Source organism: Pleurodeles waltl, chromosome 4_1 (assembly GCF_031143425.1).
Source record: "Pleurodeles waltl isolate 20211129_DDA chromosome 4_1, aPleWal1.hap1.20221129, whole genome shotgun sequence".
Classification (NCBI taxonomy): domain Eukaryota; kingdom Metazoa; phylum Chordata; class Amphibia; order Caudata; family Salamandridae; genus Pleurodeles; species Pleurodeles waltl.
In genome coordinates this window covers 56,573,899-56,592,818 of record NC_090442.1, presented here as the reverse complement: position 1 = coordinate 56,592,818, position 18,920 = coordinate 56,573,899, and the positions used below count along the sequence as shown (strand labels likewise).

Below are 18,920 nucleotides of genomic sequence, written 5' to 3'. Positions count from 1 at the left end.
CAGAAGGAAAGTCCAGTGACAGTGGCATGTTGTGAAACACAAGATTGCTGGTGGTCTGGAGGGTGCTTTCTGTCAGCCACTTCTCCCGGGAGCAGCCAGAGAGCAGGCTGATGTCGTGCTCTGTCAAGCACAACACTGGCCCCAAGCCACTGTCCTTAGCAAAAGCAGAAACATTCATAGTTTCAGTCTCCTGCATCTGATTCCTGCCATCAGCATGTGAACGTTTGGCAGTCCAAGGCTTGCCATGCAAACTTTGTTCATAGGTGTCCCATGCGAATGCATGGGCCTCATCACTACTGTCTACGGCAGGGCTCTCTGCTCAGCCTATGTAAGTGAAGCATTGGTGGTTCAGTGGTAGAATTCTCGCCTGCCACGCGGGAGGCACGGGTTCGATTCCCGGCCAATGCAAAGCGCCCTTCTTTTGGCTTTGCTTTAGAAGTCAGAGATATAGACTTGGGGAAAAAAATGTCAAAGAGTGACCCCGACGTGATTTGAACACGCAACCTTCTGATCTGGAGTCAGACGCGCTCCCGTTGCGCCACGAGGTCCCTGTGCATGCAGTTCTCAGCCCCGGATCAAGAAATGCTTCTGTGCCTTTTATTGGCCCTCAGTACCCCTGTGGTTAAAGTAGAAGGCTTGGTGGCCCGTTTCCAGTCCTATTGGTGGAAATGACTAGAGGTGAAGAGATGAGAGAAGATGGAAATGTTGAGATAGAGCATGTCACGGAGGCAAAGCGAGAGCTCTAAGAGCAAAGCCAGACAGCTGTGTTTTAATTCAGGACTTGATGTAGGCAAAAGCATACTTCGCTGGGTGGGCTTGAACCACCAACCTTTCGGTTAACAGCCGAACGCGCTAACCGATTGCGCCACAGAGACCAACCACCGGAGTGAGCTTTTGGGACTCAATATATGTTTTTACCTTTGTGCTCCTGCCTGCAGCTCTAAGGTCCTGGCATAAGACAGGTAGGCTTAGACTCCATTGTGACATGTCTTACTTCTCTTAGAAGAAGGTTCTGAGTTGCCAGGCAGCTTATCTTCTGCCGGGCACACTTTCCTTTGCAGGCTTTCAGGTTGTGAATCCAGCACTGCTTAGGTGTCCATGTCAGACATGAGCAGCTCATTGAGCCCCACTGTGTGTTTTTTGTGGAGATACAACTCTCAGACTAGAGGGAGCAGGCGGGAAGTGGGTGAGACTCACACAGGGTGGGTGGGGCAGTTAAAGGATGTTATCTAATAGTGTAATCGAGGAGTTGGGTTTTTTGTGCACTACACTTTAACCAGCGATTCTTTCTAAAAGGAAATCCCAGGGCAGTACCCGCAATGAGTGGCATCCCCACACCCGAGGTTGCATTGTGGTAGCTGTTCCCTGAGCCCCTAGCCCCTGTCCCCATGTCGCCCTTTCTCCTCGTGTAACTCACCTCAGGTTCGGTGGCTCTGATACTTGCTGCTTCTGCGCGATCATCCCCATGATCTGGGCCTTTGTACGAAATGTCATGTAAGATGACTTTATTCAGCACAGCGTTTGTCATTTGCTTGGTTGTCCTGTCACTGTTGGATGTTTTCTTGCGCAGACTACTGTCTAATGGTGGGAAGGCCACGAGACACGTGACTTTTCTCTTTCCTTGTTAGCATAGTTTCCTGCCACTGTCTTGTTGTGCTGCCTGCCTGTGAGACACGTGTCTTGCCCATCTCAGCTCCACTGTGGCATGTTAGATATGTCTTTGAGCAGAGTCCCGGTCCCAGAGCTGCTGCCTTCTCTGCACTCTGGCTTGTAAGACTGCAGGCAAAGGCCCTCCCTGGCCCCTCAGCCAGATAGATACATTTACCTGCAGGGCTCAGCTTTGGTGAAAGATATTGGCGAGAGAGAGGAAAGGGGACGGCCCGTGGTGCACCCCCTATTTTGCATAGAACCACAGCCTCCTGGGAGGGCAGAGACATGAGGGTTCTCAGGGAAAGCCCTCCCAGGAGTGTTGAAGGGCAGGACGTGAAACACAGCAATCCCGGAATGGCCTGGTCTAAGATGCCTGTGCAATAGGCCTGGCCCTAGGCTTCCGGGGCTCTTCCTCGGCAGAGGCCCCAGTGGTATGAGCCCGACCAGGGCTGTGCCCGACCAGGGCTGTAGGGCGCGTTGGGAGCGCGTTAGGGATGCGAAAGAGGGCGCAGGGCGCAGAACTCTGCCCGTTTCTCCCCAGGATTTTGGGGAGGACAGGGAATCTGGCCAGGTCAGTGACTAGGCTTTCCCAGAAGGAAAGTCCAGTGACAGTGGCATGTTGTGAAACACAAGATTGCTGGTGGTCTGGAGGGTGCTTTCTGTCAGCCACTTCTCCCGGGAGCAGCCAGAGAGCAGGCTGATGTCGTGCTCTGTCAAGCACAACACTGGCCCCAAACCACTGTCCTTAGCAAAAGCAGAAACATTCATAGTTTCAGTCTCCTGCATCTGATTCCTGCCATCAGCATGTGAACGTTTGGCAGTCCAAGGCTTGCCATGCAAACTTTGTTCATAGGTGTCCCATGCGAATGCATGGGCCTCATCACTACTGTCTACGGCAGGGCTCTCTGCTCAGCCTATGTAAGTGAAGCATTGGTGGTTCAGTGGTAGAATTCTCGCCTGCCACGCGGGAGGCCCGGGTTCGATTCCCGGCCAATGCAAAGCGCCCTTCTTTTGGCTTTGCTTTAGAAGTCAGAGATATAGACTTGGTGGGGAAAAAAATGTCAAAGAGTGACCCCGACGTGATTTGAACACGCAACCTTCTGATCTGGAGTCAGACGCGCTACCGTTGCGCCACGAGGTCCATGTGCATGCAGTTCTCAGCCCCGGATCAAGAAATGCTTCTGTGCCTTTTATTGGCCCTCAGTACGCCTGTGGTTAAAGTAGAAGGCTTGGTGGCCCGTTTTCAGTCCTATTGGTGGAAATGACTAGAGGTGAAGAGATGAGAGAAGATAGAAATGTTGAGATAGAGCATGTCACGCAGGCAAAGCGAGAGCTCTAAGAGCAAAGCCAGACAGCTGTGTTTTAATTCAGGACTTGATATAGGCAAAAGCATACTTCGCTGGGTGGGCTTGAACCACCAACCTTTCGGTTAACAGCCGAACGCGCTAACCGATTGCGCCACAGAGACCAACCACCGGAGTGAGCTTTTGGGACTCAATATATGTTTTTACCTTTGTGCTCCTGCCTGCAGCTCTAAGGTCCTGGCATAAGACAGGTAGGCTTAGACTCCATTGTGACATGTCTTACTTCTCTTAGAAGAAGGTTCTGAGTTGCCAGGCAGCTTATCTTCTGCCGGGCACACTTTCCTTTGCAGGCTTTCAGGTTGTGAATCCAGCACTGCTTAGGTGTCCATGTCAGACATGAGCAGCTCATTGAGCCCCACTGTGTGTTTTTTGTGGAGATACAACTCTCAGACTAGAGGGAGCAGGCGGGAAGTGGGTGAGACTCACACAGGGTGGGTGGGGCAGTTAAAGGATGTTATCTTATAGTGTAATCGAGGAGTTGGGTTTTTTGTGCACTACACTTTAACCAGCGATTCTTTCTAAAAGGAAATCCCAGGGCAGTACCCGCAATGAGTGGCATCCCCACACCCGAGGTTGCATTGTGGTAGCTGTTCCCTGAGCCCATAGCCCCTGTCCCCATGTCGCCCTTTCTCCTCGTGTAACTCACCCCAGGTTCGGTGGCTCTGATACTTGCTGCTTCTGCTGCGCGATCATCCCCATGATCTGGGCCTTTGTACGAAATGTCATGTAAGATGACTTTATTCAGCACGGCGTTTGTCATTTGCTTGGTTGTCCTGTCACTGTTGGATGTTTTCTTGCGCAGACTACTGTCTAATGGTGGGAAGGCCACGAGACACGTGACTTTTCTCTTTCCTTGTTAGCATAGTTTCCTGCCACTGTCTTGGTGTGCTGCCAGCCTGTGAGACACGTGTCTTGCCCATCTCAGCTCCACTGTGGCATGTTAGATATGTCTTTGAGCAGAGTCCCGGTCCCAGAGCTGCTGCCTTCTCTGCACTCTGGCTTGTAAGACTGCAGGCAAAGGCCCTCCCTGGCCCCTCAGCCAGATAGATACATTTACCTGCAGGGCTCAGCTTTGGTGAAAGATATTGGCGAGAGAGAGGAAAGGGGACGGCCCGTGGTGCACCCCCTATTTTGCATAGAACCACAGCCTCCTGGGAGGGCAGAGACATGAGGGTTCTCAGGGAAAGCCCTCCCAGGAGTGTTGAAGGGCAGGACGTGAAACACAGCAATCCCGGAATGGCCTGGTCTAAGATGCCTGTGCAATAGGCCTGGCCCTAGGCTTCCGGGGCTCTTCCTCGGCAGAGGCCCCAGTGGTATGAGCCCGACCAGGGCTGTGCCCGACCAGGGCTGTAGGGCGCGTTGGGAGCGTGTTAGGGACGCGAAAGAGGGCGCAGGGCGCAGAACTCTGCCCGTTTCTCCCCAGGATTTTGGGGAGGACAGGGAATCTGGCCAGGTCAGTGACTAGGCTTTCCCAGAAGGAAAGTCCAGTGACAGTGGCATGTTGTGAAACACAAGATTGCTGGTGGTCTGGAGGGTGCTTTCTGTCAGCCACTTCTCCCGGGAGCAGCCAGAGAGCAGGCTGATGTCGTGCTCTGTCAAGCACAACACTGGCCCCAAACCACTGTCCTTAGCAAAAGCAGAAACATTCATAGTTTCAGTCTCCTGCATCTGATTCCTGCCATCAGCATGTGAACGTTTGGCAGTCCAAGGCTTGCCATGCAAACTTTGTTCATAGGTGTCCCATGCGAATGCATGGGCCTCATCACTACTGTCTACGGCAGGGCTCTCTGCTCAGCCTATGTAAGTGAAGCATTGGTGGTTCAGTGGTAGAATTCTCGCCTGCCACGCGGGAGGCCCGGGTTCGATTCCCGGCCAATGCAAAGCGCCCTTCTTTTGGCTTTGCTTTAGAAGTCAGAGATATAGACTTGGTGGGGAAAAAAATGTCAAAGAGTGACCCCGACGTGATTTGAACACGCAACCTTCTGATCTGGAGTCAGACGCGCTACCGTTGCGCCACGAGGTCCCTGTGCATGCATTTCTCAGCCCCGGATCAAGAAATGCTTCTGTGCCTTTTATTGGCCCTCAGTACGCCTGTGGTTAAAGTAGAAGGCTTGGTGGCCCGTTTCCAGTCCTATTGGTGGAAATGACTAGAGGTGAAGAGATGAGAGAAGATAGAAATGTTGAGATAGAGCATGTCACGCAGGCAAAGCGAGAGCTCTAAGAGCAAAGCCAGACAGCTGTGTTTTAATTCAGGACTTGATGTAGGCAAAAGCATACGTCCCTGGGTGGGCTTGAACCACCAACCTTTCGGTTAACAGCCGAACGCGCTAACCGATTGCGCCACAGAGACCAACCACCGCAGTGAGCGTGTTGGGACTCAATATATGTTTTTACCTTTGTGCTCCTGCCTGCAGCTCTAAGGTCCTGGCATAAGACAGGTAGGCTTAGACTCCATTGTGACATGTCTTACTTCTCTTAGAAGAAGGTTCTGAGTTGCCAGGCAGCTTATCTTCTGCCGGGCACACTTTCCTTTGCAGGCTTTCAGGTTGTGAATCCAGCACTGCTTAGGTGTCCATGTCAGACATGAGCAGCTCATTGAGCCCCACTGTGTGTTTTTTGTGGAGATACAACTCTCAGACTAGAGGGAGCAGGCGGGAAGTGGGTGAGACTCACACAGGGTGGGTGGGGCAGTTAAAGGATGTTATCTAATAGTGTAATCGAGGAGTTGGGTTTTTTGTGCACTACACTTTAACCAGCGATTCTTTCTAAAAGGAAATCCCAGGGCAGTACCCGCAATGAGTGGCATCCCCACACCCGAGGTTGCATTGTGGTAGCTGTTCCCTGAGCCCCTAGCCCCTGTCCCCATGTCGCCCTTTCTCCTCGTGTAACTCACCTCAGGTTCGGTGGCTCTGATACTTGCTGCTTCTGCGCGATCATCCCCATGATCTGGGCCTTTGTACGAAATGTCATGTAAGATGACTTTATTCAGCACGGCGTTTGTCATTTGCTTGGTTGTCCTGTCACTGTTGGATGTTTTCTTGCGCAGACTACTGTCTAATGGTGGGAAGGCCACGAGACACGTGACTTTTCTCTTTCCTTGTTAGCATAGTTTCCTGCCACTGTCTTGTTGTGCTGCCTGCCTGTGAGACACGTGTCTTGCCCATCTCAGCTCCACTGTGGCATGTTAGATATGTCTTTGAGCAGAGTCCCGGTCCCAGAGCTGCTGCCTTCTCTGCACTCTGGCTTGTAAGACTGCAGGCAAAGGCCCTCCCTGGCCCCTCAGCCAGATAGATACATTTACCTGCAGGGCTCAGCTTTGGTGAAAGATATTGGCGAGAGAGAGGAAAGGGGACGGCCCGTGGTGCACCCCCTATTTTGCATAGAACCACAGCCTCCTGGGAGGGCAGAGACATGAGGGTTCTCAGGGAAAGCCCTCCCAGGAGTGTTGAAGGGCAGGACGTGAAACACAGCAATCCCGGAATGGCCTGGTCTAAGATGCCTGTGCAATAGGCCTGGCCCTAGGCTTCCGGGGCTCTTCCTCGGCAGAGGCCCCAGTGGTATGAGCCCGACCAGGGCTGTGCCCGACCAGGGCTGTAGGGCGCGTTGGGAGCGCGTTAGGGATGCGAAAGAGGGCGCAGGGCGCAGAACTCTGCCCGTTTCTCCCCAGGATTTTGGGGAGGACAGGGAATCTGGCCAGGTCAGTGACTAGGCTTTCCCAGAAGGAAAGTCCAGTGACAGTGGCATGTTGTGAAACACAAGATTGCTGGTGGTCTGGAGGGTGCTTTCTGTCAGCCACTTCTCCCGGGAGCAGCCAGAGAGCAGGCTGATGTCGTGCTCTGTCAAGCACAACACTGGCCCCAAACCACTGTCCTTAGCAAAAGCAGAAACATTCATAGTTTCAGTCTCCTGCATCTGATTCCTGCCATCAGCATGTGAACGTTTGGCAGTCCAAGGCTTGCCATGCAAACTTTGTTCATAGGTGTCCCATGCGAATGCATGGGCCTCATCACTACTGTCTACGGCAGGGCTCTCTGCTCAGCCTATGTAAGTGAAGCATTGGTGGTTCAGTGGTAGAATTCTCGCCTGCCACGCGGGAGGCCCGGGTTCGATTCCCGGCCAATGCAAAGCGCCCTTCTTTTGGCTTTGCTTTAGAAGTCAGAGATATAGACTTGGTGGGGAAAAAAATGTCAAAGAGTGACCCCGACGTGATTTGAACACGCAACCTTCTGATCTGGAGTCAGACGCGCTACCGTTGCGCCACGAGGTCCATGTGCATGCAGTTCTCAGCCCCGGATCAAGAAATGCTTCTGTGCCTTTTATTGGCCCTCAGTACGCCTGTGGTTAAAGTAGAAGGCTTGGTGGCCCGTTTTCAGTCCTATTGGTGGAAATGACTAGAGGTGAAGAGATGAGAGAAGATAGAAATGTTGAGATAGAGCATGTCACGCAGGCAAAGCGAGAGCTCTAAGAGCAAAGCCAGACAGCTGTGTTTTAATTCAGGACTTGATATAGGCAAAAGCATACTTCGCGGGGTGGGCTTGAACCACCAACCTTTCGGTTAACAGCCGAACGCGCTAACCGATTGCGCCACAGAGACCAACCACCGGAGTGAGCTTTTGGGACTCAATATATGTTTTTACCTTTGTGCTCCTGCCTGCAGCTCTAAGGTCCTGGCATAAGACAGGTAGGCTTAGACTCCATTGTGACATGTCTTACTTCTCTTAGAAGAAGGTTCTGAGTTGCCAGGCAGCTTATCTTCTGCCGGGCACACTTTCCTTTGCAGGCTTTCAGGTTGTGAATCCAGCACTGCTTAGGTGTCCATGTCAGACATGAGCAGCTCATTGAGCCCCACTGTGTGTTTTTTGTGGAGATACAACTCTCAGACTAGAGGGAGCAGGCGGGAAGTGGGTGAGACTCACACAGGGTGGGTGGGGCAGTTAAAGGATGTTATCTTATAGTGTAATCGAGGAGTTGGGTTTTTTGTGCACTACACTTTAACCAGCGATTCTTTCTAAAAGGAAATCCCAGGGCAGTACCCGCAATGAGTGGCATCCCCACACCCGAGGTTGCATTGTGGTAGCTGTTCCCTGAGCCCATAGCCCCTGTCCCCATGTCGCCCTTTCTCCTCGTGTAACTCACCCCAGGTTCGGTGGCTCTGATACTTGCTGCTTCTGCTGCGCGATCATCCCCATGATCTGGGCCTTTGTACGAAATGTCATGTAAGATGACTTTATTCAGCACGGCGTTTGTCATTTGCTTGGTTGTCCTGTCACTGTTGGATGTTTTCTTGCGCAGACTACTGTCTAATGGTGGGAAGGCCACGAGACACGTGACTTTTCTCTTTCCTTGTTAGCATAGTTTCCTGCCACTGTCTTGGTGTGCTGCCAGCCTGTGAGACACGTGTCTTGCCCATCTCAGCTCCACTGTGGCATGTTAGATATGTCTTTGAGCAGAGTCCCGGTCCCAGAGCTGCTGCCTTCTCTGCACTCTGGCTTGTAAGACTGCAGGCAAAGGCCCTCCCTGGCCCCTCAGCCAGATAGATACATTTACCTGCAGGGCTCAGCTTTGGTGAAAGATATTGGCGAGAGAGAGGAAAGGGGACGGCCCGTGGTGCACCCCCTATTTTGCATAGAACCACAGCCTCCTGGGAGGGCAGAGACATGAGGGTTCTCAGGGAAAGCCCTCCCAGGAGTGTTGAAGGGCAGGACGTGAAACACAGCAATCCCGGAATGGCCTGGTCTAAGATGCCTGTGCAATAGGCCTGGCCCTAGGCTTCCGGGGCTCTTCCTCGGCAGAGGCCCCAGTGGTATGAGCCCGACCAGGGCTGTGCCCGACCAGGGCTGTAGGGCGCGTTGGGAGCGCGTTAGGGACGCGAAAGAGGGCGCAGGGCGCAGAACTCTGCCCGTTTCTCCCCAGGATTTTGGGGAGGACAGGGAATCTGGCCAGGTCAGTGACTAGGCTTTCCCAGAAGGAAAGTCCAGTGACAGTGGCATGTTGTGAAACACAAGATTGCTGGTGGTCTGGAGGGTGCTTTCTGTCAGCCACTTCTCCCGGGAGCAGCCAGAGAGCAGGCTGATGTCGTGCTCTGTCAAGCACAACACTGGCCCCAAGCCACTGTCCTTAGCAAAAGCAGAAACATTCATAGTTTCAGTCTCCTGCATCTGATTCCTGCCATCAGCATGTGAACGTTTGGCAGTCCAAGGCTTGCCATGCAAACTTTGTTCATAGGTGTCCCATGCGAATGCATGGGCCTCATCACTACTGTCTACGGCAGGGCTCTCTGCTCAGCCTATGTAAGTGAAGCATTGGTGGTTCAGTGGTAGAATTCTCGCCTGCCACGCGGGAGGCACGGGTTCGATTCCCGGCCAATGCAAAGCGCCCTTCTTTTGGCTTTGCTTTAGAAGTCAGAGATATAGACTTGGGGAAAAAAATGTCAAAGAGTGACCCCGACGTGATTTGAACACGCAACCTTCTGATCTGGAGTCAGACGCGCTCCCGTTGCGCCACGAGGTCCCTGTGCATGCAGTTCTCAGCCCCGGATCAAGAAATGCTTCTGTGCCTTTTATTGGCCCTCAGTACCCCTGTGGTTAAAGTAGAAGGCTTGGTGGCCCGTTTCCAGTCCTATTGGTGGAAATGACTAGAGGTGAAGAGATGAGAGAAGATGGAAATGTTGAGATAGAGCATGTCACGGAGGCAAAGCGAGAGCTCTAAGAGCAAAGCCAGACAGCTGTGTTTTAATTCAGGACTTGATGTAGGCAAAAGCATACTTCGCTGGGTGGGCTTGAACCACCAACCTTTCGGTTAACAGCCGAACGCGCTAACCGATTGCGCCACAGAGACCAACCACCGGAGTGAGCTTTTGGGACTCAATATATGTTTTTACCTTTGTGCTCCTGCCTGCAGCTCTAAGGTCCTGGCATAAGACAGGTAGGCTTAGACTCCATTGTGACATGTCTTACTTCTCTTAGAAGAAGGTTCTGAGTTGCCAGGCAGCTTATCTTCTGCCGGGCACACTTTCCTTTGCAGGCTTTCAGGTTGTGAATCCAGCACTGCTTAGGTGTCCATGTCAGACATGAGCAGCTCATTGAGCCCCACTGTGTGTTTTTTGTGGAGATACAACTCTCAGACTAGAGGGAGCAGGCGGGAAGTGGGTGAGACTCACACAGGGTGGGTGGGGCAGTTAAAGGATGTTATCTAATAGTGTAATCGAGGAGTTGGGTTTTTTGTGCACTACACTTTAACCAGCGATTCTTTCTAAAAGGAAATCCCAGGGCAGTACCCGCAATGAGTGGCATCCCCACACCCGAGGTTGCATTGTGGTAGCTGTTCCCTGAGCCCCTAGCCCCTGTCCCCATGTCGCCCTTTCTCCTCGTGTAACTCACCTCAGGTTCGGTGGCTCTGATACTTGCTGCTTCTGCGCGATCATCCCCATGATCTGGGCCTTTGTACGAAATGTCATGTAAGATGACTTTATTCAGCACAGCGTTTGTCATTTGCTTGGTTGTCCTGTCACTGTTGGATGTTTTCTTGCGCAGACTACTGTCTAATGGTGGGAAGGCCACGAGACACGTGACTTTTCTCTTTCCTTGTTAGCATAGTTTCCTGCCACTGTCTTGTTGTGCTGCCTGCCTGTGAGACACGTGTCTTGCCCATCTCAGCTCCACTGTGGCATGTTAGATATGTCTTTGAGCAGAGTCCCGGTCCCAGAGCTGCTGCCTTCTCTGCACTCTGGCTTGTAAGACTGCAGGCAAAGGCCCTCCCTGGCCCCTCAGCCAGATAGATACATTTACCTGCAGGGCTCAGCTTTGGTGAAAGATATTGGCGAGAGAGAGGAAAGGGGACGGCCCGTGGTGCACCCCCTATTTTGCATAGAACCACAGCCTCCTGGGAGGGCAGAGACATGAGGGTTCTCAGGGAAAGCCCTCCCAGGAGTGTTGAAGGGCAGGACGTGAAACACAGCAATCCCGGAATGGCCTGGTCTAAGATGCCTGTGCAATAGGCCTGGCCCTAGGCTTCCGGGGCTCTTCCTCGGCAGAGGCCCCAGTGGTATGAGCCCGACCAGGGCTGTGCCCGACCAGGGCTGTAGGGCGCGTTGGGAGCGCGTTAGGGACGCGAAAGAGGGCGCAGGGCGCAGAACTCTGCCCGTTTCTCCCCAGGATTTTGGGGAGGACAGGGAATCTGGCCAGGTCAGTGACTAGGCTTTCCCAGAAGGAAAGTCCAGTGACAGTGGCATGTTGTGAAACACAAGATTGCTGGTGGTCTGGAGGGTGCTTTCTGTCAGCCACTTCTCCCGGGAGCAGCCAGAGAGCAGGCTGATGTCGTGCTCTGTCAAGCACAACACTGGCCCCAAACCACTGTCCTTAGCAAAAGCAGAAACATTCATAGTTTCAGTCTCCTGCATCTGATTCCTGCCATCAGCATGTGAACGTTTGGCAGTCCAAGGCTTGCCATGCAAACTTTGTTCATAGGTGTCCCATGCGAATGCATGGGCCTCATCACTACTGTCTACGGCAGGGCTCTCTGCTCAGCCTATGTAAGTGAAGCATTGGTGGTTCAGTGGTAGAATTCTCGCCTGCCATGCGGGAGGCCCGGGTTTGATTCCCGGCCAATGCAAAGCGCCCTTCTTTTGGCTTTGCTTTAGAAGTCAGAGATATAGACTTGGTGGGGAAAAAATGTCAAAGAGTGACCCCGACGTGATTTGAACACGCAACCTTCTGATCTGGAGTCAGACGCGCTACCGTTGCGCCACGAGGTCCCTGTGCATGCAGTTCTCAGCCCCGGATCAAGAAATGCTTCTGTGCCTTTTATTGGCCCTCAGTACGCCTGTGGTTAAAGTAGAAGGCTTGGTGGCCCGTTTCCAGTCCTATTGGTGGAAATGACTAGAGGTGAAGAGATGAGAGAAGATAGAAATGTTGAGATAGAGCATGTCACGCAGGCAAAGCGAGAGCTCTAAGAGCAAAGCCAGACAGCTGTGTTTTAATTCAGGACTTGATGTAGGCAAAAGCATACGTCCCTGGGTGGGCTTGAACCACCAACCTTTCGGTTAACAGCCGAACGCGCTAACCGATTGCGCCACAGAGACCAACCACCGCAGTGAGCGTGTTGGGACTCAATATATGTTTTTACCTTTGTGCTCCTGCCTGCAGCTCTAAGGTCCTGGCATAAGACAGGTAGGCTTAGACTCCATTGTGACATGTCTTACTTCTCTTAGAAGAAGGTTCTGAGTTGCCAGGCAGCTTATCTTCTGCCGGGCACACTTTCCTTTGCAGGCTTTCAGGTTGTGAATCCAGCACTGCTTAGGTGTCCATGTCAGACATGAGCAGCTCATTGAGCCCCACTGTGTGTTTTTTGTGGAGATACAACTCTCAGACTAGAGGGAGCAGGCGGGAAGTGGGTGAGACTCACACAGGGTGGGTGGGGCAGTTAAAGGATGTTATCTAATAGTGTAATCGAGGAGTTGGGTTTTTTGTGCACTACACTTTAACCAGCGATTCTTTCTAAAAGGAAATCCCAGGGCAGTACCCGCAATGAGTGGCATCCCCACACCCGAGGTTGCATTGTGGTAGCTGTTCCCTGAGCCCATAGCCCCTGTCCCCATGTCGCCCTTTCTCCTCGTGTAACTCACCCCAGGTTCGGTGGCCCTGATACTTGCTGCTTCTGCTGCGCGATCATCCCCATGATCTGGGCCTTTGTACGAAATGTCATGTAAGATGACTTTATTCAGCACGGCGTTTGTCATTTGCTTGGTTGTCCTGTCACTGTTGGATGTTTTCTTGCGCAGACTACTGTCTAATGGTGGGAAGGCCACGAGACACGTGACTTTTCTCTTTCCTTGTTAGCATGGTTTCCTGCCACTGTCTTGGTGTGCTGCCAGCCTGTGAGACACGTGTCTTGCCCATCTCAGCTCCACTGTGGCATGTTAGATATGTCTTTGAGCAGAGTCCCGGTCCCAGAGCTGCTGCCTTCTCTGCACTCTGGCTTGTAAGACTGCAGGCAAAGGCCCTCCCTGGCCCCTCAGCCAGATAGATACATTTACCTGCAGGGCTCAGCTTTGGTGAAAGATATTGGCGAGAGAGAGGAAAGGGGACGGCCCGTGGTGCACCCCCTATTTTGCATAGAACCACAGCCTCCTGGGAGGGCAGAGACATGAGGGTTCTCAGGGAAAGCCCTCCCAGGAGTGTTGAAGGGCAGGACGTGAAACACAGCAATCCCGGAATGGCCTGGTCTAAGATGCCTGTGCAATAGGCCTGGCCCTAGGCTTCCGGGGCTCTTCCTCGGCAGAGGCCCCAGTGGTATGAGCCCGACCAGGGCTGTGCCCGACCAGGGCTGTAGGGCGCGTTGGGAGCGCGTTAGGGACGCGAAAGAGGGCGCAGGGCGCAGAACTCTGCCCGTTTCTCCCCAGGATTTTGGGGAGGACAGGGAATCTGGCCAGGTCAGTGACTAGGCTTTCCCAGAAGGAAAGTCCAGTGACAGTGGCATGTTGTGAAACACAAGATTGCTGGTGGTCTGGAGGGTGCTTTCTGTCAGCCACTTCTCCCGGGAGCAGCCAGAGAGCAGGCTGATGTCGTGCTCTGTCAAGCACAACACTGGCCCCAAGCCACTGTCCTTAGCAAAAGCAGAAACATTCATAGTTTCAGTCTCCTGCATCTGATTCCTGCCATCAGCATGTGAACGTTTGGCAGTCCAAGGCTTGCCATGCAAACTTTGTTCATAGGTGTCCCATGCGAATGCATGGGCCTCATCACTACTGTCTACGGCAGGGCTCTCTGCTCAGCCTATGTAAGTGAAGCATTGGTGGTTCAGTGGTAGAATTCTCGCCTGCCACGCGGGAGGCACGGGTTCGATTCCCGGCCAATGCAAAGCGCCCTTCTTTTGGCTTTGCTTTAGAAGTCAGAGATATAGACTTGGGGAAAAAAATGTCAAAGAGTGACCCCGACGTGATTTGAACACGCAACCTTCTGATCTGGAGTCAGACGCGCTCCCGTTGCGCCACGAGGTCCCTGTGCATGCAGTTCTCAGCCCCGGATCAAGAAATGCTTCTGTGCCTTTTATTGGCCCTCAGTACCCCTGTGGTTAAAGTAGAAGGCTTGGTGGCCCGTTTCCAGTCCTATTGGTGGAAATGACTAGAGGTGAAGAGATGAGAGAAGATGGAAATGTTGAGATAGAGCATGTCACGGAGGCAAAGCGAGAGCTCTAAGAGCAAAGCCAGACAGCTGTGTTTTAATTCAGGACTTGATGTAGGCAAAAGCATACTTCGCTGGGTGGGCTTGAACCACCAACCTTTCGGTTAACAGCCGAACGCGCTAACCGATTGCGCCACAGAGACCAACCACCGGAGTGAGCTTTTGGGACTCAATATATGTTTTTACCTTTGTGCTCCTGCCTGCAGCTCTAAGGTCCTGGCATAAGACAGGTAGGCTTAGACTCCATTGTGACATGTCTTACTTCTCTTAGAAGAAGGTTCTGAGTTGCCAGGCAGCTTATCTTCTGCCGGGCACACTTTCCTTTGCAGGCTTTCAGGTTGTGAATCCAGCACTGCTTAGGTGTCCATGTCAGACATGAGCAGCTCATTGAGCCCCACTGTGTGTTTTTTGTGGAGATACAACTCTCAGACTAGAGGGAGCAGGCGGGAAGTGGGTGAGACTCACACAGGGTGGGTGGGGCAGTTAAAGGATGTTATCTAATAGTGTAATCGAGGAGTTGGGTTTTTTGTGCACTACACTTTAACCAGCGATTCTTTCTAAAAGGAAATCCCAGGGCAGTACCCGCAATGAGTGGCATCCCCACACCCGAGGTTGCATTGTGGTAGCTGTTCCCTGAGCCCCTAGCCCCTGTCCCCATGTCGCCCTTTCTCCTCGTGTAACTCACCTCAGGTTCGGTGGCTCTGATACTTGCTGCTTCTGCGCGATCATCCCCATGATCTGGGCCTTTGTACGAAATGTCATGTAAGATGACTTTATTCAGCACAGCGTTTGTCATTTGCTTGGTTGTCCTGTCACTGTTGGATGTTTTCTTGCGCAGACTACTGTCTAATGGTGGGAAGGCCACGAGACACGTGACTTTTCTCTTTCCTTGTTAGCATAGTTTCCTGCCACTGTCTTGTTGTGCTGCCTGCCTGTGAGACACGTGTCTTGCCCATCTCAGCTCCACTGTGGCATGTTAGATATGTCTTTGAGCAGAGTCCCGGTCCCAGAGCTGCTGCCTTCTCTGCACTCTGGCTTGTAAGACTGCAGGCAAAGGCCCTCCCTGGCCCCTCAGCCAGATAGATACATTTACCTGCAGGGCTCAGCTTTGGTGAAAGATATTGGCGAGAGAGAGGAAAGGGGACGGCCCGTGGTGCACCCCCTATTTTGCATAGAACCACAGCCTCCTGGGAGGGCAGAGACATGAGGGTTCTCAGGGAAAGCCCTCCCAGGAGTGTTGAAGGGCAGGACGTGAAACACAGCAATCCCGGAATGGCCTGGTCTAAGATGCCTGTGCAATAGGCCTGGCCCTAGGCTTCTGGGGCTCTTCCGCGGCAGAGGCCCCAGTGGTATGAGCCCGACCAGGGCTGTGCCCGACCAGGGCTGTAGGGCGCGTTGGGAGCGCGTTAGGGACGCGAAAGAGGGCGCAGGGCGCAGAACTCTGCCCGTTTCTCCCCAGGATTTTGGGGAGGACAGGGAATCTGGCCAGGTCAGTGACTAGGCTTTCCCAGAAGGAAAGTCCAGTGACAGTGGCATGTTGTGAAACACAAGATTGCTGGTGGTCTGGAGGGTGCTTTCTGTCAGCCACTTCTCCCGGGAGCAGCCAGAGAGCAGGCTGATGTCGTGCTCTGTCAAGCACAACACTGGCCCCAAACCACTGTCCTTAGCAAAAGCAGAAACATTCATAGTTTCAGTCTCCTGCATCTGATTCCTGCCATCAGCATGTGAACGTTTGGCAGTCCAAGGCTTGCCATGCAAACTTTGTTCATAGGTGTCCCATGCGAATGCATGGGCCTCATCACTACTGTCTACGGCAGGGCTCTCTGCTCAGCCTATGTAAGTGAAGCATTGGTGGTTCAGTGGTAGAATTCTCGCCTGCCATGCGGGAGGTCCGGGTTTGATTCCCGGCCAATGCAAAGCGCCCTTCTTTTGGCTTTGCTTTAGAAGTCAGAGATATAGACTTGGTGGGGAAAAAAATGTCAAAGAGTGACCCCGACGTGATTTGAACACGCAACCTTCTGATCTGGAGTCAGACGCGCTACCGTTGCGCCACGAGGTCCCTGTGCATGCAGTTCTCAGCCCCGGATCAAGAAATGCTTCTGTGCCTTTTATTGGCCCTCAGTACGCCTGTGGTTAAAGTAGAAGGCTTGGTGGCCCGTTTCCAGTCCTATTGGTGGAAATGACTAGAGGTGAAGAGATGAGAGAAGATAGAAATGTTGAGATAGAGCATGTCACGCAGGCAAAGCGAGAGCTCTAAGAGCAAAGCCAGACAGCTGTGTTTTAATTCAGGACTTGATGTAGGCAAAAGCATACGTCCCTGGGTGGGCTTGAACCACCAACCTTTCGGTTAACAGCCGAACGCGCTAACCGATTGCACCACAGAGACCAACCACTGCAGTGAGCGTGTTGGGACTCAATATATGTTTTTACCTTTGTGCTCCTGCCTGCAGCTCTAAGGTCCTGGCATAAGACAGGTAGGCTTAGACTCCATTGTGACATGTCTTACTTCTCTTAGAAGAAGGTTCTGAGTTGCCAGGCAGCTTATCTTCTGCCGGGCACACTTTCCTTTGCAGGCTTTCAGGTTGTGAATCCAGCACTGCTTAGGTGTCCATGTCAGACATGAGCAGCTCATTGAGCCCCACTGTGTGTTTTTTGTGGAGATACAACTCTCAGACTAGAGGGAGCAGGTGGGAAGTGGGTGAGACTCACACAGGGTGGGTGGGGCAGTTAAAGGATGTTATCTAATAGTGTAATCGAGGAGTTGGGTTTTTTGTGCACTACACTTTAACCAGCGATTCTTTCTAAAAGGAAATCCCAGGGCAGTACCCGCAATGAGTGGCATCCCCACACCCGAGGTTGCATTGTGGTAGCTGTTCCCTGAGCCCATAGCCCCTGTCCCCATGTCGCCCTTTCTCCTCGTGTAACTCACCCCAGGTTCGGTGGCCCTGATACTTGCTGCTTCTGCTGCGCGATCATCCCCATGATCTGGGCCTTTGTACGAAATGTCATGTAAGATGACTTTATTCAGCACGGCGTTTGTCATTTGCTTGGTTGTCCTGTCACTGTTGGATGTTTTCTTGCGCAGACTACTGTCTAATGGTGGGAAGGCCACGAGACACGTGACTTTTCTCTTTCCTTGTTAGCATGGTTTCCTGCCACTGTCTTGGTGTGCTGCCAGCCTGTGAGACACGTGTCTTGCCCATCTCAGCTCCACTGTGGCATGTTAGATATGTCTTTGAGCAGAGTCCCGGTCCCAGAGCTGCTGCCTTCTCTGCACTCTGGCTTGTAAGACTGCAGGCAAAGGCCCTCCCTGGCCCCTCAGCCAGATAGATACATTTACCTGCAGGGCTCAGCTTTGGTGAAAGATATTGGCGAGAGAGAGGAAAGGGGACGGCCCGTGGTGCACCCCCTATTTTGCATAGAACCACAGCCTCCTGGGAGGGCAGAGACATGAGGGTTCTCAGGGAAAGCCCTCCCAGGAGTGTTGAAGGGCAGGACGTGAAACACAGCAATCCCGGAATGGCCTGGTCTAAGATGCCTGTGCAATAGGCCTGGCCCTAGGCTTCCGGGGCTCTTCCTCGGCAGAGGCCCCAGTGGTATGAGCCCGACCAGGGCTGTGCCCGACCAGGGCTGTAGGGCGCGTTGGGAGCGCGTTAGGGACGCGAAAGAGGGCGCAGGGCGCAGAACTCTGCCCGTTTCTCCCCAGGATTTTGGGGAGGACAGGGAATCTGGCCAGGTCAGTGACTAGGCTTTCCCAGAAGGAAAGTCCAGTGACAGTGGCATGTTGTGAAACACAAGATTGCTGGTGGTCTGGAGGGTGCTTTCTGTCAGCCACTTCTCCCGGGAGCAGCCAGAGAGCAGGCTGATGTCGTGCTCTGTCAAGCACAACACTGGCCCCAAGCCACTGTCCTTAGCAAAAGCAGAAACATTCATAGTTTCAGTCTCCTGCATCTGATTCCTGCCATCAGCATGTGAACGTTTGGCAGTCCAAGGCTTGCCATGCAAACTTTGTTCATAGGTGTCCCATGCGAATGCATGGGCCTCATCACTACTGTCTACGGCAGGGCTCTCTGCTCAGCCTATGTAAGTGAAGCATTGGTGGTTCAGTGGTAGAATTCTTGCCTGCCACGCGGGAGGCACGGGTTCGATTCCCGGCCAATGCAAAGCGCCCTTCTTTTGGCTTTGCTTTAGAAGTCAGAGATATAGACTTGGGGAAAAAAATGTCAAAGAGTGACCCTGACGTGATTTGAACACGCAACCTTCTGATCTGGAGTCAGATGCGCTACCGTTGCGCCACGAGGTCCCTGTGCATGCAGTTCTCAGCCCCGGATCAAGAAATGCTTCTGTGCCTTTTATTGGCCCTCAGTACCCCTGTGGTTAAAGTAGAAGGCTTGGTGGCCCGTTTCCAGTCCTATTGGTGGAAATGACTAGAGGTGAAGAGATGAGAGAAGATGGAAATGTTGAGATAGAGCATGTCACGCAGGCAAAGCGAGAGCTCTAAGAGCAAAGCCAGACAGCTGTGTTTTAATTCAGGACTTGATGTAGGCAAAAGCATACGTCCCTGGGTGGGCTTGAACCACCAACCTTTCGGTTAACAGCCGAACGCGCTAACCGATTGCGCCACAGAGACCAACCACCGCAGTGAGCGTGTTGGGACTCAATATATGTTTTTACCTTTGTGCTCCTGCCTGCAGCTCTAAGGTCCTGGCATAAGACAGGTAGGCTT

General features: G+C 52.7%; 11 non-coding genes across 11 annotated transcripts; 3 read left to right on the top strand and 8 right to left on the bottom strand.

The window, feature by feature from the left end:
• Nucleotides 1-2,577: 2,577 nt before the first annotated feature.
• TRNAG-GCC (transfer RNA glycine (anticodon GCC)) lies at nt 2,578-2,648 on the top strand. The gene has a single exon. It is a non-coding gene; the product is annotated as a tRNA-Gly (tRNA).
• Nucleotides 2,649-2,719: 71 nt separating this feature from the next.
• On the bottom strand, nt 2,720-2,791 carry TRNAW-CCA (transfer RNA tryptophan (anticodon CCA)). The gene has a single exon. It is a non-coding gene; the product is annotated as a tRNA-Trp (tRNA).
• A 2,032-nt stretch (nt 2,792-4,823) lies between these two features.
• On the top strand, nt 4,824-4,894 carry TRNAG-GCC (transfer RNA glycine (anticodon GCC)). The gene has a single exon. It is a non-coding gene; the product is annotated as a tRNA-Gly (tRNA).
• A 71-nt stretch (nt 4,895-4,965) lies between these two features.
• On the bottom strand, nt 4,966-5,037 carry TRNAW-CCA (transfer RNA tryptophan (anticodon CCA)). The gene has a single exon. It is a non-coding gene; the product is annotated as a tRNA-Trp (tRNA).
• A 253-nt stretch (nt 5,038-5,290) lies between these two features.
• On the bottom strand, nt 5,291-5,364 carry TRNAN-GUU (transfer RNA asparagine (anticodon GUU)). The gene has a single exon. It is a non-coding gene; the product is annotated as a tRNA-Asn (tRNA).
• A 1,703-nt stretch (nt 5,365-7,067) lies between these two features.
• TRNAG-GCC (transfer RNA glycine (anticodon GCC)) lies at nt 7,068-7,138 on the top strand. The gene has a single exon. It is a non-coding gene; the product is annotated as a tRNA-Gly (tRNA).
• A 71-nt stretch (nt 7,139-7,209) lies between these two features.
• On the bottom strand, nt 7,210-7,281 carry TRNAW-CCA (transfer RNA tryptophan (anticodon CCA)). The gene has a single exon. It is a non-coding gene; the product is annotated as a tRNA-Trp (tRNA).
• A 4,413-nt stretch (nt 7,282-11,694) lies between these two features.
• Nucleotides 11,695-11,766, bottom strand: TRNAW-CCA (transfer RNA tryptophan (anticodon CCA)). Its single transcript has one exon. It is a non-coding gene; the product is annotated as a tRNA-Trp (tRNA).
• A 253-nt stretch (nt 11,767-12,019) lies between these two features.
• TRNAN-GUU (transfer RNA asparagine (anticodon GUU)) lies at nt 12,020-12,093 on the bottom strand. The gene has a single exon. It is a non-coding gene; the product is annotated as a tRNA-Asn (tRNA).
• Nucleotides 12,094-16,181: 4,088 nt separating this feature from the next.
• TRNAW-CCA (transfer RNA tryptophan (anticodon CCA)) lies at nt 16,182-16,253 on the bottom strand. The gene has a single exon. It is a non-coding gene; the product is annotated as a tRNA-Trp (tRNA).
• Nucleotides 16,254-18,750: 2,497 nt separating this feature from the next.
• On the bottom strand, nt 18,751-18,824 carry TRNAN-GUU (transfer RNA asparagine (anticodon GUU)). The gene has a single exon. It is a non-coding gene; the product is annotated as a tRNA-Asn (tRNA).
• Nucleotides 18,825-18,920: the final 96 nt, after the last annotated feature.